The following is a 17,880-nucleotide window of genomic DNA, read 5'->3' on the forward strand; positions in this document are numbered from 1 at the left end:
ACTGCGAGGGAGCTTAGGATAGCAGAAACTTGTGCCACCATTTCAGGTTCTGCATCAAGGGTAGAATCAGCAGGCGCATGTAAGGGGAGACGTGAGAGGCAATCAGCTGTATAGTTCTGAGAACCTGGTCGGTAGATGACATCATAGTCAAAACAGAGCAAGCGTGCGGACCAGCGGGCAACACGCATTCCAGCCCGACGGATTCCTTTTGTGCTGAGTAGTGTTGTCAATGCCTGGTGGTCTGTACGGAGAGTAAAGTGACGTCCCCACAAGTACGTTCTCCATTTTTCTGCAGCCCACACACAGGCAAGTGCTTCTTTTTCAACAGTGGAATATTTCCGTTCTGTTGCAGTTAGTGTGCGGGAAGCAAAAGCCACAGGCTTCTCTGTGCCATCAGATTGTACTTGTGCAAAGACAGCGCCAAGTCCATAATCACTTGCGTCTGTGGATATTACAGGACGTAGAGAAGGGTCAAACAAGGCAAGTGCAGGACTGTCCACCAGAAGTTGTTTAACTTCTTCAAAACAGATTTGTGCTGCAGGAATCCATGTAAAGGTGTCTTTGTCACTGGCACATGCACGCATAGGGGCCACAACTGTTGCAAAGTTAGGCAGGAACTTTGAGTACCAGGATACTAGGCCCAAGAAGCAGTGGCGGCGCCAGAGATTTTCTTTTGCTGGTGCTTTGGGGTTGCTGGACGTTTCAGTGAGGGTGCTCTGAAATGTTGAGTTTCCCTTGACACAAATAGGCTAACGTTACACACACTCACGCAGATGCCCACCCACCTCCGCCGCGGTTTACTAAACGAGCAAACGAGAGAGATTGATTTAAAGTTGCCGATACAACAGCACCATAGAACTCTGATTAGCCCATCAAACATATTTCAAATACCAGCCAACAAGCCGGGTTCAAACAATCATTACTGCAGCTCTCATACAGTGGCTCAGAAGAGTAATGCAGCAGGCCAAATACACCACACACAGCCAAGCACACACATAAACACACACGCGCATGTATCCTCACACAGTTTTCACATTTGCACGTATGGTCAAAATACTGTAGTCATATCTTAATATATCTAAATAAGCCACGGAGGGCGAACGCGTTTTCTGGACTAAAAATAAACCGATGTCCAGTGCGCTGTATAACTTTAGATTGGGTGATCCATTTATTCACATTTCTGTAAAACACATGTTTATTACTGTAATGTTGAGTAAAGTTCTTATATGGACCCCTATCAGCTGACTCCCCCACTGTGGCCTGGCTGTGCGATCCCCTGGTCTAATGTCATGTACAGCAGGGTGACGTTAAGCATCCTCAGCAGTAGCCTAATCACGGCCGCGGTCAGCTCATCTTCCTCCGGCTGCTTTTCTTCGTCCCGGTTGGTGACAGGTTTACCATATCTCTCAGTCTCATTTACAGGTTTTGATAAAGTCTCCACACCTTGACGTTGAGCGAGTAAAAATGTATCCATTGCTAGCGTTAAACTCACTTCTCTAATCCTAACGGCTCCAAATATTGAGCTCTTCTTCTTCTGTGTGAATACGTTACTGCGGAAGTAAGGGCAAAAGTTCAATGTGTGCTGCGGTGCTGCACCCTTTGGCCGAATATGATCACCTGTGTTTTTTTAGCCTAAAAATAATCGGTTTGTTTTATTAATGTATTTATTCATTTTCCGAATATAAATTATACTATTTACACATTAACGATTTTTTATTTATTTATAAATCAACCATAGCAATTTCTTGGGGGTGCTTAGGGGGTGCTATGCCAATCCTAGGGGTAGCTAAAGCACACCCTAGCCCCTCCCTGGCGCCGCCGCTGCCAAGAAGGAACGCAGGGCAGCAATGTCAGATGGAGGCGGGGCTTTCAGAACAGCATCGATGTGCTCTGGAGGTGGTAGGGGAGGTAGAGGGATGGACACGAGTCCATCCCTCCTCCCACACCTCCAGTCTTCGTCTTCTCCAGCTGACCGCTCTGGTGCCTCCTTCGGCTGGTCTTCGGGCTCCTTCTCCGCCACCACCGGTATCTGGATTTCCATCGGGGGGTTATGATGCTTCTCTACCCCTATAAGAAAACTATTAGTATAAACCATGGAGTCTAATCACCAAAGACACTGTACACTTTATTATGCTATGTACAATAAACGTTGCATATCTGCAAACAAGTCTCTCCTGATTCAATTGGTGACTGACTCTCACTGTTATTAAAGCTGCCACTTACTTTGCTCCACCACAGTTCATTTACTCACAAGCAGATTGTTAGAATCATGAATAACAGGTTACTGTTATGTTATATGATTTCATTCAATCATTATAATGTGACTCACAGTCAGGTGTGTTTGAAAACACACTCACAGGTGTGTCTTCAACTCAACTCCAAAGGATCGAGATCAAGACCAGGGGCAGTGCTAGTTGCTATGGTGATTGGGGCTCAGCAAGAGTGGAGGAGCGAGTGGCAGACAACATCTTTGACAGGTCAAAAAGTTATTTAATTGAGATTATACATCTCAAATTCCTTCATTAATTCAATTACTGTGAGTCCAATCTGCAAAATATTATCACCTGAGAGAAAAGTCTCAAAGCCAAACGCGTTGATGTGGTCTGTGGTTTCAATCATATGCGACACAGAGCAGGTTAGAAAAATGGTACTGTCTGCCTCCTTCCAGAAATGTCTTGTCTTACTGTAGTTCGTAGAGCCAAATATATACTGTATATTTATATACATATATAAATATATTAATATCTGGTCGATTATAAAGTAGTCGCCACAGCGCTGTCATTTCATACTAACATGTCTGTCCGTTTTCCTACATTTTGACCTTAAATGATGTATGAAAAGTGAAAATTGCGGTGGACAGAGCAATTTGTTGAGATCATATTTTTATATATATATATATATATATATATATATATATATATATATACACAGTTCATCTTACAATGCAGTAGGTGGCTCTGAAGTCAAGAAATGTTTGACGAATACATTTTGCTCCCGTGTCTCCAAATTCATAGCTTAGTTTGAATAACTTTATTGCAGCTGTTACACCTGATATACAAAGATGGATGGATGCACGCACGCAGCGGGGCCCGGGTCTGACTCCGACCTGCGGCCCTTTGCTGCATGTCATTTACCCCTTTCATGTCTTCTGTTGTCCTGTCAAAATGAAGGCTGAAAAGGCGCACCACAAAAAAGTTTACCTGGAAGATGCAGGTAAATGTTTTATTTTTTAAACATGAAAGGCAATCATAGCTACTACTTTTAATAACCAAAATATTCTTTTCCACAGTGATACTTGCATCAAGTCCAAGCACTCATCTGCAGTAATGGACAGGAAGTGACTTTGCCTGCTGACCATGTAAGATTTTAAAGATGTTTGGTTAAAAAAAATCAGCAAGAACGGATTACCATAAGAATTGAATATTTCACAATGTTTTTCTTACTACAAAAGGATGCCATGCCTGCTTTGTATGTGTGGTTTTGATAACTGAATGCTGAATAGTTGTTCTATATAAGACATATAGAACAACAAAACGTAAAATAATGTGCAAACATGTATCTGGGAACTCATAGTATTTTATTGATTCATCATTTCATTTTTATCGTTCTATTCATTTTCTGTAGTATGTATTTACATTTAGACACAGCATATATACATGTATGAAATATGCAACATCTGTGTCATTATAATGTGACAAATCCAATCATGCAATGGTGGCCTGTGTTTGGCTTCTCCGGGCTGCTGCTGGTTGCTCTCGTTCCCGCTCTGTCTTCCCAAACGCCCTGTGCTCCTGTCCGGGTGCCCTGCAGAAAACCTGCCTCTGGCCACGAGTGTGTGTTCCGCGGTATCTGAGTAGCGCTGCCGGCAGCTCTCTTTCTGCTTCAGATGCTCCTGCATCGCTCAGGGATGGGTTTAATAAATGCCCGTTCAATTGCAAATAAGTCTCTTTTGCTCAGTGGATTTATTAACTTCCAGAACATGGACTTTATGTTGCTTACGGAAACATGGCAACGGGATTTGGAATATTATCACTTGAATGAGCTCTGTCCTGTTGATTGTATCTTTATCAGCACCCCAAGACTCACAGGCCGAGGTGGAGGTCTTGCTGTGGTTTTAAAACATTTTATCTGCCAGTCATTGAGCTGGCACGCACTCTTCCTTTTGAACTACAGATTACTAAAGTTGGTCGTTCCAGTTCATTTTATTGTATTTTAATATATCGGCCACCCGGGCCAGTGGCATCTTTTCTTAATGATTTTTCTGATTTCTTATCATCCACCATTAAGCTGGAAAAGTGATTATTGCTGGTGATTTTAATATTCATGTGGACGATGATACTTGCAAAAATGCTGTTGATTTCAGAATATCACTGAATCTTTTAATTTTACTCAGCATGTGTGGGGTCCCACGCATGCAAGGGTCATACGCTAGATCTTGTTTTTCTCATGGTTTGACACATTAATAATGTTTGCATTGATGATGTATTTGTTAGTGATCACAAATGCATCTCATTTGGATCTTGTTTGTAATGTTGATCCTGTGCCTGCTAACGGGAGGTCCAGCTCACGCTTTTATTAACCGCTCACTGTTGAGAAATTTTCAGACGATTTGATTTAAGCTCCGTTTTTATTTCTGATGATGCCGATGCTTGTGCACAGTCGCTTTCTTGATCATTGCACCCTGCTGCTGAACAAAGTGGCTCTTAAAATTAGGAGAATTACCCTCTGTTAATGCACAACTCCTGGATGAATGATGCCATTCGCAGCTTGAGGCGTATCTGTCGGAGAACTGAGCGTTTATGGAAAGTAACTCAGCTCCAAGTCCATCGCTTGTATCTTAAAGAGCTCTTAATTGACCTAAATGAAAACGATCAAGGAGGCTAGAGCCTCTTATTTTACGGTTGATTTCTTCCTGTAAAACAATCCAAAAAGCTCTGTTTGAAACTATTAACAACATTGTTTCTCCTATTACGGTACTGTCCCTGTGTTTTCAAATGTGGACTGCAACCGTTTTTTGTCTCATTTTGTGGACAAGGTTAGTGCTATCAGGGCAGGCATCATTCCATCAGTAAGCATCATATTGTTACTCATCAGACACTTTCGGTACTGGACTCCTTTTGCCCCTTGTCCCTGAATGACTTAATTAGGCTAGTGGGCCCGATGAAACCTTCCCAAAGTCCTGTTGATATTTTACCAACATCTTTCATTTTTAAAAACATTACATCTGCCCGGGACCATGTTTGGTTTCAATTTTTAAATTTATCTCTTCAGCTAGGCCAGGTCCCTAGCTGTTTTAAGCATGCTGTTGTCCAGCCCATATTGAAAAAGAACAATCTTGATGCAGCTTTGTTTAAAAACTACAGGCCTATTTCTAAATTGCCTTTCATTTCAAAATTTTTTAGAAAAGGTTGTTGCGAGCCAGCTAAATAGAGTTTTGGATTCTAATAATATTTTCGATAAATTTCAGTCTGGCTTTCAAAAACCATTCAACTGAGACTACTCTCCTAAAAGTCTCTAATGACATTTTGATGGCTGCTGATGGGGTAAATGTTCTGTTCTAGTCCTTCCTGGATCTGGAGTGCAGCGTTCGATACGGTTGACCACTGCACTCTGATTGAAAGACTGAAAAACAACGGTGGGCATTACTGATCAGCTCTGGACTGGTTTCTTCATATCTTTCAGACAGGAGTTTTTCTGTGTCTATGGGAACTACTTGTCAGACTCTGCTCCTTTGTCTTGTGGTGTGCCCCCAAGGTTCTGTGCTTGGCCCCTTTGCTATTTAGTCTTTATATGCTTCCTCTTGGTAAAATTATTAGGTAGTTTTCAAGGTATATCTTACCATTGTTATGCTGATGATATCCAGTTATATTTATCTTTTAGCCCGATAAGCTAGACAAACTGTCCTTGCTGCATAATTGTTTAGCCTCCATTAACAAATGGATGCCTGACAATTTCTTGCAATTAAACTCTGACAAAACTGAGGTGATGATCTTTGCCCCAGATAACATTACCCTAGGATTAGGCAGGCCATTGGGTCTCTATCAGTGGTTACGTAATGCTGTGTGTAATCTGGGTGTCATTTTTGACAAATCTATGTTTTTAACAGCATGTGAAGTCTGTGGTTCGTTCCTGTTTTTTCCATCTCAGGAAACATTGCTAAAATTAGATCTGTGGTTTCTCAAAGAGAGATGGAGATGCTTGTTCATGCTTTTTGTTTCCTCTCGTTTGGATTATTGCAATGTACTATACACCTGCTTAAACAAATCATCCTTGGGCTCACTGCAAGTCGTACAGAATGCAGCAGCAAGACTTTTATCTAAGACCAGCAGGAGGGTCGCACATTACTCCTGTGCTTAAGGCTCTTCACTGGCTACCGATTGGTTTTAGAGTGAATTTAAAAATTTTAACTATTACCTATAGAGCCTTTACATGGCCAAGCTCCCTCGTTCATCCAGGGAACTACTGCACGACACACCTTCTGTCGCTCTTTGAGGTCTTCAAGCCAGGAGCTCTTAATTGTTCCTAGAACACGTTTTAAAACAAGAGGTGATCGTGCATTTTCGGTGGTGGCCCCAGGGCTCTTGGAACTCTCTCCCTTTAGCCTTGAGAGTTTTGGATTCTCTGGAAACCTTTTAAAAACACCTGAAGACTCATCTTTTAGACAAGCATTTTATTAGCCATATAGCTTTGTATGTGTTGTCTTTGCTCTGTTTTTGTTTTACTGTAAAGCACTTTGTGACCCCTTTGTCTGTGAAAGGTGCTATATAAATAAAGTTCACTTACTCTACTTACTTACGTCTGCTTACGTCTAATTTCTAAAAAGATATTGCACTTACAAGATCAGTTATCTCATAGGTATGAGATCTGTAGCCTCAACGGGGGTTGTGGTTCTTGTTCAACACAGAGTTATGGCCAAATACTATTGACTATGTTCTGTTGTTGACAGTACTAAATATTCATCAAAGCAATTCAAAGGAGAGGTATCTGTCCTTAAGTTGTATCAAGAAACAGCTTGGGCTCGAGTTACAGTGCTCAGCATAAGTGAATACACCCATCATTAAGAATCAATTTCCAAAGATTTTTAGTTTTAGTTAAGTTTAGCATGGGTGTATTTACTTATGCTGAGCACAGTAACTTACTGAATTGCAATATAAAGAACAATTTATAAGATTTAGAGTATATGACGTTTTATGGTTTATTTTGTAATGTGTAGGCATATAGATCTTTTAAAATATGTTTCTGTTGAAATAAATATACCTATAAAGTAGTTATGTATCTCTTACAGTTGCCCTCTCATGGACATAATGCCCAGAAACAACATCAGTTTTGTCAGCGCCCTAACATGTATAGGAATGATCGAATGAAATGAAGAGGAAAAAATGAGAAGAGCCTTCTACGTGTGCCACATTGACGCAGTTGTTTGCTTGCATTTGTATGATTATGCATTTCAACTTTACATGTAACCACAAAACTACACAGTATTTTTATTACAATAAATCACACTGACACCTGTGTTGTCTTTGTCAATGCTTTATTGGCAGAGTTTTTTAACTAACAGAAGCAGAAGAAAAGAACATTTCACACAAACACATGCAGTATTTGGATTACATTTGAGAAATTGAGTATGTGTAATTATTTTGTTAACAAAAGTCAAATAAAGAACAGTGTGAAATATGCGATTAACTAGATGCAAGATAATAATAAACTTAAATCCTTATTCTCACTACACCCCATCTCAAGGCCGACCGCTGACCTTAACCTGACTGACTGATGTAGCATTCCTCTTCCCTGTCTCTCCAAGAAGGACCCCGTTTCTAGTGTGGAAGACCTTCCCCAAAGAGGGACTCATCGGGGAGGGGATGTATTCTTGACATTGGTCACCACCAAGACTTGGTGCACACTCTACTATGTAGGAGAAGAAGAAGGTACCGTGATTTAACATGCAGCTGTCGCCACTTTTCCTTTACGCAGATCAAATGAACACCGAAGCGGATCACTGTTCCAGTAAGAATCCTCATCATAAACACCCAACTTAAGTTTTTTTTCATGTTAATGACGATGGGTCCAAACTCAAATGTCTCTGGCCATTTAGAATTGTCATTGTTATTTATGATGACAGTACGCTTATTCTTATCACTGTAACTAACCACCACTGAACCATCTGTCTGAGTCCACCTATCATCATAAAGACCTTTTTGCATATAGCCTGAAAACCTTTAATGTTGCAAGACCTTTCCCAGCAGGACAGCAGTTTGACTTGATATTCTGACTACTGGTGCAAATACAAGCACAAGGATCCCTTTTGCTGGCTCTGTGCCCAATCTTACAGGTTTTCTGAGCATTTTTTTAACACTGCATTTTTCTTGATGTACTTCTCCACCTCTTGCTTCAGTCCGGCTCTGGCAATATGACCGTTGGCGAGTATGGTGTGCAGGGGTTTTATGTTGTATCGGACCACATCAGGTGTGGTTTTCAGTGAGCTAAGCCAGTTGTTATAGACAGAGGGGTTTGATTGGCCTTCAAAGAGGATGTCAGCCTGCGTTGATGTTTCCACCAATGACCTCTGTGATAACGTTCATTAAATGTGCTGCTGAAACTTTGACCAGATCCTAACTTCTTTCTTTTGCCTGACAGTGTTTGTACTCAGCCTTAATGCTAGCAGTACCTGCGAAAGCTAGCAGAGCCTCAACTGACAAACAGTCTTTGACTTCTGTTGCAGACAGACCACTCATGGTTGTCTGGCAGGTCCGGATAGCAGTGCTTGCTTTTATTTCTCCCAGAGACACTTGTGTGATGTAATGTGTACCATATGTGTCGATCAGACTGCGATATGATGTCTCTGTCTTACGTGAATAGGACGGAAGGGAGTTCACAACTGATTTAAAGTCATGACTCAGTGGAGGTTTTGTTGCCATTCTGTAGCTGTAAAACACAGGGATCGTCATTTGTAGTCAGTTGCAGTATTAAGTATTAAGATTACAGTAATGTTCATATTTGTCACTTTAAGCATGAAGTTAATGACAAAAAGACAAATATCTGTGCATATACTCACCGGTAGAAGCTACAGTAGACAGAATGTCTAAAGAAGTTGTAGTGGTCTTGTTTCGACTTTTGCATGGCAAGGGTAGATTCTTTGGAGTGGGAACCTCCAAAACCAACACCAAGAGTGACAGACGGATCTAAAGGGATTTCCAAGGCCAATTTTCCAATCATTGGACACGGATGATGTAGAATCATTGACAAGAGTTTCGACAGAATCATACTGGATACCGGAGACCTTTAAACTGCACTTGGGGAGGGTTCTCCAGTCCACCATGGCAGCTGGAACCTTCTGGCGCTCTCTATTCATGTAGCTGTTTGTGTATAGCCTGCAAGTGCCATTGCCAAGCTTCCATGTTTCAGTGTCAATGACATAGGCACCTTTCCGCCCCATTGTGACGATATCGAAGCCTTCTCCACCCAGATTGTAACCAGGGACAAAGTGAGCCTTTTCACATTGCTGCGGTGTACACAATGAAGCTTACACTGGATGGAAGACACAGAGGACTCCATGCCCAGCACAGGAGCATGAGATGCCACAGCCTTGCCATCTGTATGGAAGAAATCAATAGGGACAGAAGGTTAAAGGCATGGACACAGAATAGTTAAAAAATTCATGTAATATTTCAATATAAATTGGATATCACTAAACTTATGACTGAGGAATAGCTTATACTATGCTATACTACGCTGTCTACTATACTAGATAGGGAGAACTCAGGGGTCTTACCTCGGCTGTTGACAGCAAGCTCTGTTCAGTAACTTACAATGTCTGACCCATGTTATAGTGGTAATGTGGAGGTGGAGTCTTGATTATTTGCCTATGTGATTCTCACACATTTTATAAGTGTGTGTGTGTGTGTGTATGTGTCAACTGTTGTTGACAGTACTAAACATTCATCAAGCAATTAAAAGGAGAAATATATGTCCTTAAGTTGTATCAATAAACTATAAAAAATAAGACCTTTCCCAGCAGGACAGCAGTTTGACTTGATATTCTGACTACTGGTGCAAACACAAGCACAAGGATACCCTTTGCTGGCTCTGTGCCCAATCTTACAGGTTTCTGAGCATTTTTTCAACACTGCATTTTTCTTGATGTACTACTCCACCTCTTGCTTCAGTCTAGCTCTGGCAATATGACCGGTTGGCAGTATGGTGTGCAGGGGATTTATGCTGTATCGGACCACATCAGGTGTGGTTTTCAGAGAGCTAAGCCAGTTGTTATAGACAGAGGGGTTTGATTGGCCTTCAAAGAGGATGTCAGCCTCGTTGATGTTTCCACCAATGACCTCTGTGGTACGTTCATTAAATGTGCTGCTGAAACTTTGACCAGAGCCTAACTTCTGCTTCTTTGCCTGACAGTGTTTGTACTCAACCTTAATGCTAGCAGTACTTGCAAAGCTAGCAGAGACCTCAACTGACAAACAGTCTTTGACGTCTGTTGCAGACAGTCCACTCATGGTTGTCTGGCAGGTCCGGACAGCAGTGCTTGCTTTTATTTCCCCTCCCAGAGACACTTGTGTGATGTAATGTGTACCCTAAAGCTGAACTCTTGGATCTATGTACTGAATTGGGTCCAGTAAAGGGGGAACGTGCCGGAACCATGACATCCCGGTCCAAATAGAGGTCCTACCACTCTGGGGGCCACCGGCTGTTTCCAGAGGGAAATGGCAGACGGTTAGCGTTTTACATAAATATTATATATAATCTTCAACTTTATTGCTAAGCCTTGTTTGGATATAATATATAGTTCTGTTAAATCTTATCATATAGGTCTGGTATATCAAAGCTGTCCCCCGAGTGCCGTAATGCCTTTGTTTTGGAAGGTATTATTAATATAGGTAGTCTATACCTCAGGTTTCCCTACACTGTGAAAGAACAGGCCGGAATTATAATTCAATTTGCAGCAATTCAAAAGCATCTGAGATTTTTTTGCTTTTTCTCCGCCAGTCGTCATGATTCAGCGAACGAAGAACAACTGCCAGGGTCATTAACATACTGATCAGCATTCATGAGGTGCTTTGCATTGACTATTTATGGTTAAAAATGCGTGTACATGGCGGGATAAGAGGCTGATTCACATATGCACACTTGTGGGTAATCTGTGATTTATAAAAAGGAACATGGCTTACATATGTTTTATAAATATGTTTTATAAATAAGACTTTTTTTTGCCGTTACGCCGTTTTAGGCTTTGGGCATAAGTACACTTTTAGTAAGGATCCTATGCACAGTTTTATAAATGAGACCCCAGATCTTCCTCTCATTTAGCACTGCTTGCCTGACAGATATCTCAGAGTGGGTGTCAAGATACCTACTTAAGATCGACCTAGAGAAGACTGAGCTTCTGTTCCTTCCAGAGGAACTGATGTGAGTGCCGAGACCTGTCCATCACCAATGATCATACTGAAGCGATACCAATTCAGACAGTGAAGAACCTGGATGTGACTGTAGACATGAACTGTTGCCAACATCGCACCGGTGGCATGCTCCTGCAGATTCCTCCTGGACAACATCAGGAGGATTAACCCCTTCCTCACTAGGGAGTCAACCCACATGCTCATCCAAGTGCTTGTCATCTCCCACCAAGACTGCACCTCCCTCACTTGGTTAATCCACAACTTTGGTCATCAGTTAAATATCTCAACAAATATTCAAAGGATTGCCGTGAAATTGTGAAGAGAAATCCTGATGACTTTGGTGATTCTCTGACTATTCCTCTAGCACCACTATGAGGTTGACGTTTTTGTTTTTTGAGTGGGGGTTGGTGGATTAAAAATAAAGGTGGTACAGATATTAATGTTCCCCATAGATGAATCATGAAAACTTTGGTAATCTTAATTTGGAGGTGTATGACTGTCAGTAAATGTTATATGACAGACAGACCTAGTCATGCCTGGTTAAACCATCATCTCTGGATTACCTCACCTTTCTCAATTCACTCTCCCTTCTCTTTTCATTATGGGTGGAATTATGTACAATAATGGCTCTTCCTCAGTCGTCCATATCCTTACGCATGAACTGCAGCTCTGATATCGTGGAGAGAGAGACGCACGGCAAAGTAGTTTTGAGGATACACAGAGAAACACGGAGAAAAATGGATCGTCGCAGAAATATGGACGTTTATCAAGCGCTGGCCTTTTTGATGCCATGCAGGATGATGGATATTCAGGAGAAGAGAGCTTTTGACAGATGAGGAACTAGATTACCAGGATGGTCTAGACCCCGCTGAAGAGTAAGTACCATTTATTTTTTACTGTTAAAGTATTAAAAAAAAAAACGTAAAAAAAGTAATACGATAAAATAGAAATGCGCACAGTAGCGTTTTCTAAATATGTAAAAATAAGTTCGGTAAAAGTATTTCGTTTTTCTATGTTTGTTACAGAGTAGTAAGACTTGTGGATTACACTTTGTCTCTCAGCCATTTCTTGTCTGAGGTTTAGTGAGTTTACCTAGAGATACACACCAAGGATGTTGTAGTGGGGGTAGGGCTTTCAACACTTCACACCTTTTAGCTGTGGAGAGAATGTCTCAAGGATGTTGTAGTGGGGGTAGGGCTTTCAACACTTCACACCTTTTAGCTGTGGAGAGAATGTCTGCAAGGATGTTGTAGTGGGGGTAGGGCTTTCAACACTGCTCACCTTTTAGCTGTGGTGGGGTGGGGGTACAGTAGCAATCTCAGCCATTGTTATCTTATGTGAGAAATAAAATACAAAAACACTCATTGATCTGATATGTATGATCTAATATTTTGCTTTATTTATTTGTTTTACAGTCGTGATAATGAAGAAGACACCAGCCCACCCACCCAAGCCAAACAGGAAATCTCCCATTCTTCTGCTGAGGAGGGCCCTTCCACTTCTGCTGCAGCATCCCAGTTTTCCACTATTGCTGAAGCATCCCAGCCTTCCACTTCTGCTGCAGCATCCCAGCCTTCCACTTCTGCTGCAGCATCCCAGCAGCTGCCAGGAATAGGTCATGGACGGCTGCAGTCAAGGTCACGAGGGAGAGCACGGTCAAGGTTCAGATCCAGATCCAGATCCAGATCCGGCAGCTTGAGGGGTCGACAGAGTCCTCAATCCACTAGGTCAAGATCTAGATCACCACAGCCAGCAGCCCCAACTCCATCATGGAACAGTGAGAGTCAGCCAGACATCCCTCCAGTGCCCAAAAGGTTCGTCCCCGGCAAGAAAGCCAGGACATCAGCTCAGCCCCACATCCATATACACACCATTGGACCTTTTCAAACTTTTTGTTCGTGACAGTGTAGCAACCACGTTGTGTAATAACACAAATACAAACGCTGCAAAAACATTGCCAGTGGCAAAAAATATTCCTGGAAAAACTTCACTGTTGAAGAATTTTTCAAATATTTAGGACTGACTTTCTTTTTTGCACTGGTGAGACTGACAAATATCCGGGACTACTGGAGGACAAATACCATTTTCAGCCAACAGTTTCCCCACTCAGTGATGGCACGTGACAGGTATCAGGTCATTTCCTGGAACATCCACATGAGCGACCCTGATGAAGATGTCCACAACGACCGGAAGAGAGGGACACCAGCTTATGACCAGCTGTTTCGTCTGAAGCCCCTTTTAGATGACATCAAACATGCATGCAGAGCATTTTATCACCCACGGCAGAACCTTTCAGTGGACGAGAGGATGGTGGCAACAAAGGCTCACACTGGCATGACCCAATATATGAAGGCGAAGCCAACTAAGTGGGGCTTCAAACTTTTTGTGCTGGCAGACAGCAGCATTGGCTACACTTTAGACTTTGCTGTATACACGGGGAAGTCTGTGTTTGCTTCTGGTGTAGGACTGGCATACGACTCGGTTATGTCCCTCATGAACAAATCATACCTAGGGAGTGGCTACAATGTGTATGTAGACAACTTCTACACAAGTCCAAAGCTATTCACGGATCTCTACAACATGAACTTTGGAGCATGTGGCACCTACAGGGACAACAGACGAGGATGCCCCCGACAACCACAAATGCCATGACCAAAAAGGATCCTAGGGGCACCATCAGGTGGATCCGTGACGGCCCCTCTGGTTTTGTAAAGTGGATGGACACTCGGGAAGTCTCTGTCTGCTCCACAATTCACCCGGCCTTCTCTGGCAACACAGTTCAGAGAAGGGTAAGAACTCAGGATGGAGGCTGGAACACCAAATCCATTCCATGCCCAACCCCGGTCACTGAATACAACAAAAATATGGGAGGTGTTGATCTTTCTGATCAACTCATCCAATATTACTCAGTTCACCATAAGACTATGAGATGGTACAGGACATTGTTTTTCTTTTCCGGACATTGCTGCGACCAACAGCTACTTACTTCACAAGGAAGTTTGTGAAGAGAAGCAGCAACAGCCCATGACCCACAGGGCTTTTCTGGAGGAGCTGACAGCCCAACTCTGTGGTGTTACAGTTGCTGTCCCCCCCACCCAGCAACAAAGTGACCATGTACCTGTGCCAACATCAGAACAAACTGAAACCAGCAAGAAGGCCACCTATGGTAGAAGGAAATGTGTGAACTGCAAGCAGACAAGGCAGGTCCAACAGGCCACCCCCTGGAAGTGCAAAGCCTGTGATGTGGCCCTCTGTGTGATTGCTGACAGGAACTGTTTTGAGGCTTGGCACCAGTGAATATCATGAGGCCAAAAACGCCTGGACTTTTTTTTGGAAAAATGTAAATACATTTGGTTCTGTATAAGTTGTCATGTTTATTCCTGAGCTCCAGGACTCCAAAGACATGAACAAACTGTTTTCCAGGAGAAAAAAGCTTAGCTTTTATTTATTTGTGTGTGATTTCAATAAATATTTTAGTGATTCAATTTCCGTTTTATTTTTTCATTTGTCTTTATGGTCCCATAACTTATTTTACATTCAGGTGACATCAATGCAACACAAATATGCTGACAGTCCAATTTGTCGAAAAAAGAGGTTTGTCAATTGTCTGTGCACAACAGGGTTGATGTTTTACAAGCTTTTTTAGTAAATAAAACCAGACGGAAATTTTATTGTAAAAATGCCCTTAGGTCTGGGAGGGTTAAAGGAGTGATAGAATGCTAAACCGATTTTACCTTGTCATAGTTGAATAACGACAGTTTGGTGGGTAAATAGGACATACATAGAACCTCAAAATCCCATTGACACCTCTTTCCTCTGCAAATCTCACAATTTGAAACTGACTCTGAAAACGGGCAAATCTCAACGAACCACCAAGTTGACGTTCCTCCTTATTTGGCTCTAGTCTCTTGTCATGCCCCAACATTTACATAGGCTACACCACTGATCTGAGATCAGGTAGTCTTCTGAATAGGTCGCGCAGACCTCAGAAATTGTATACACCGTTCATCTGCTATTTTATCACTAAATTCACTTCTGAGACTTTTTATGCGATAAAACAACTATGTAGAGGTTAAATATGGGCCGTTTTACAAAAATGTATGGCTAATTGCAAATTTTGTCCGACTTTGTGTCAGAATTCAGCGGCCGGTGCTTCCTGGGTTACTGCCTGCGCCCCCCGGCCTGTTCTCCTTCACAGACCTCGGCCGGCTATGAGCTAAATGGAGCTCTGTCACGGCCGGCAGCCTGCGGTGCTTGATACCCGCGCAAAGGTTACTGGACTACCAAACACTGCTGCCCTGACAGAGCTCCAGGGCCTGCAGCTCGCTGCTCTCCCTCCCCTCTTCCTGCTAAATGGCCGCTGTGTGAGAGTGCGGTCAGTGAGCTTGTTACGCCCGCAATCTCTTACCACAGGTTCCAGTTAATCTTATAATGGATATGTGTGTTGAGTTATTTAAACAAACGATCAGGGAAATAAACGCCTCTTGTACACGAGTCTAATTGATAGAGCCCGCGGCTTGTGTAGAGCTCTATAAATAAGAGCTAGTTAGCCTCCTCCTAGACCTCTGAAATTCACAAAAATGCATTAAATTGAAATCGGACAAAAGTGTTAGCTAAGCTTTGTAAGGCCTTAGGGTAGCTGTGATATACATCCCCACGATGAAATTCAAACTGTAAATATACTCTAGTTATGCCGAAGGGTAGCTAACTAGCCGCAAGCTTTACCCATAGGGTTGAAGGGACACTAGCAGCTAAAGAAACCTCTCATATTCACAAAAATGCATTAAATTGAAATCAGACACAACTGTTAGCTTTGTAAGACCTTGGGGTAGATGTAATATAAGTGGCGTGATGAAATTAAAACTGTAATTATACTCTAGTTATGCCAAAAGTGTAGCTAACTAGCAGCGAGCTTTACCCATAAGATTGAAGGGACACTAGCAGCTAACGAAACCCCTCGAATTCACAAAAATACATTAAATTGAAATCCGGACACAACAGTTAGCTTTTAAGACCTTCGGGTAGCTGTAATATAAGTGGCGTGACAAAATTTTAATTGTAATTAAAGCTGCAAGCAGCGATGGACCGGCCCCTCGCTCCCCTATGCTGACGGGGTTACTGGCGGAGGGCCGCTCCCTTGCGGCCGTGCACTCAGACACCGCAAATTATCACCAATGAAAAGGAAACTCTGCTGAGTTTCAATGACACCTCAGACAAGACTCTACCTTAAACAGTTCAAATGTTATGAAAGGGTGCGTGGCTTAAGCGTAGGGGGTGGGCCAAACCATCACCAATGAAGAAGGCACTCTCTGATGAGTTCAATGACACCTCATACAAGACTCTACATTAAACGGGTCACCAGTTATGAAAGGGGGCGTGGCTTAAGCATAGGGGGGGCCAAACCATCACCAATGAAGAAGGAGCTCTCTGCTAAGTTCAATGACACCTCACACAAGACTCTACCTTAAACGGTTCAAATGTTATGAAAGGGGGTGGCCTCGAGTAAGTGGGCATGGTTAAAGTATAGAGGGCGGCTCAGTATCACATGTAGACCACACATTATGGGCCCTATCTTGCACTCAGCGCAATTGCCTTCATACACCGATGCATGTATCATTCCCATTTTGCACCCGAAGCACAGCGGACTTTTCCCTCCACAGACGCCGTCAGTAAATTAGGTAATGTATTTGCTCCCCAGGGCGGTTCAGCGAAAGAGGAGGCGTGTTCCGGTACAAGCGTTCCCTGATGCTATTTTTCAGTTTCAGAAAACAATTCCACCACTGACCAGGAAAAACCTGGTCTAAAGTCCGAGTGGCGTAGTCTAAAGTCAGTGGTGCGTTATACAGATGCTATTTTAGGGGCGCATGCTTGGCCATAATGTGCACAACGCACGCATACACTTTGCTTCTCTCATCTAAAACGGACGCCGAGTTTCCATTTTTGCAAATCATACTTACAAGGATATATATATCCTAATATATTCCCTGATAAATATTACTGAAAATGCGCTTCAGGTGTTTGGATAGGTCAGGAGCACTTTACAGTACAGTCCTCAAAAAGTCGCAGCATTCTTTGTGGCTTGTTGTGTTTTACACAACATTTCCATGAATGATGGATGTGTTGATGACATAAATGAGGAAATATTAGAGGACTTAAGGAGATGTTGGACACTCCAGCGGGATCTGGTCCGGGAGTGGCAATCAGCGATGCGCTCCTGTTGGAGCGGGTGGAAGGAGATGGAGATGGAGTGGGGGAGGAGGAACGGGCACAACAGGAGCAGGTGGTGCGTTTGGAGGCCCACGCTCCATGGCTGCAGCAATCCTCTCCAGACTTGAGGAGATCGCCCGAGATGCCGCAGCAACATCGCCACCGGGTCAAGCGGGCATTTATTACTTTTATCCCGGACAGCTCCTGGCGTGCGCCATGGAACAAAGCGCGCCTGCTCTTAAAGCGAATGTGAGATGACGCTCTGATTGGT

At 42.8% G+C, this 17,880-nt stretch overlaps 1 pseudogene; it reads right to left on the reverse strand.

Moving 5' to 3' along the window:
- Positions 1–7,735: 7,735 nt before the first annotated feature.
- Positions 7,736–9,816, reverse strand: LOC120558479 (annotated as a pseudogene).
- Between the last annotated feature and the right edge of the window lie 8,064 nt (positions 9,817–17,880).

This window comes from Perca fluviatilis, chromosome 5 (assembly GCF_010015445.1).
Source record: "Perca fluviatilis chromosome 5, GENO_Pfluv_1.0, whole genome shotgun sequence".
In the NCBI taxonomy this organism is placed as follows: Eukaryota; Metazoa; Chordata; class Actinopteri; order Perciformes; family Percidae; genus Perca; species Perca fluviatilis.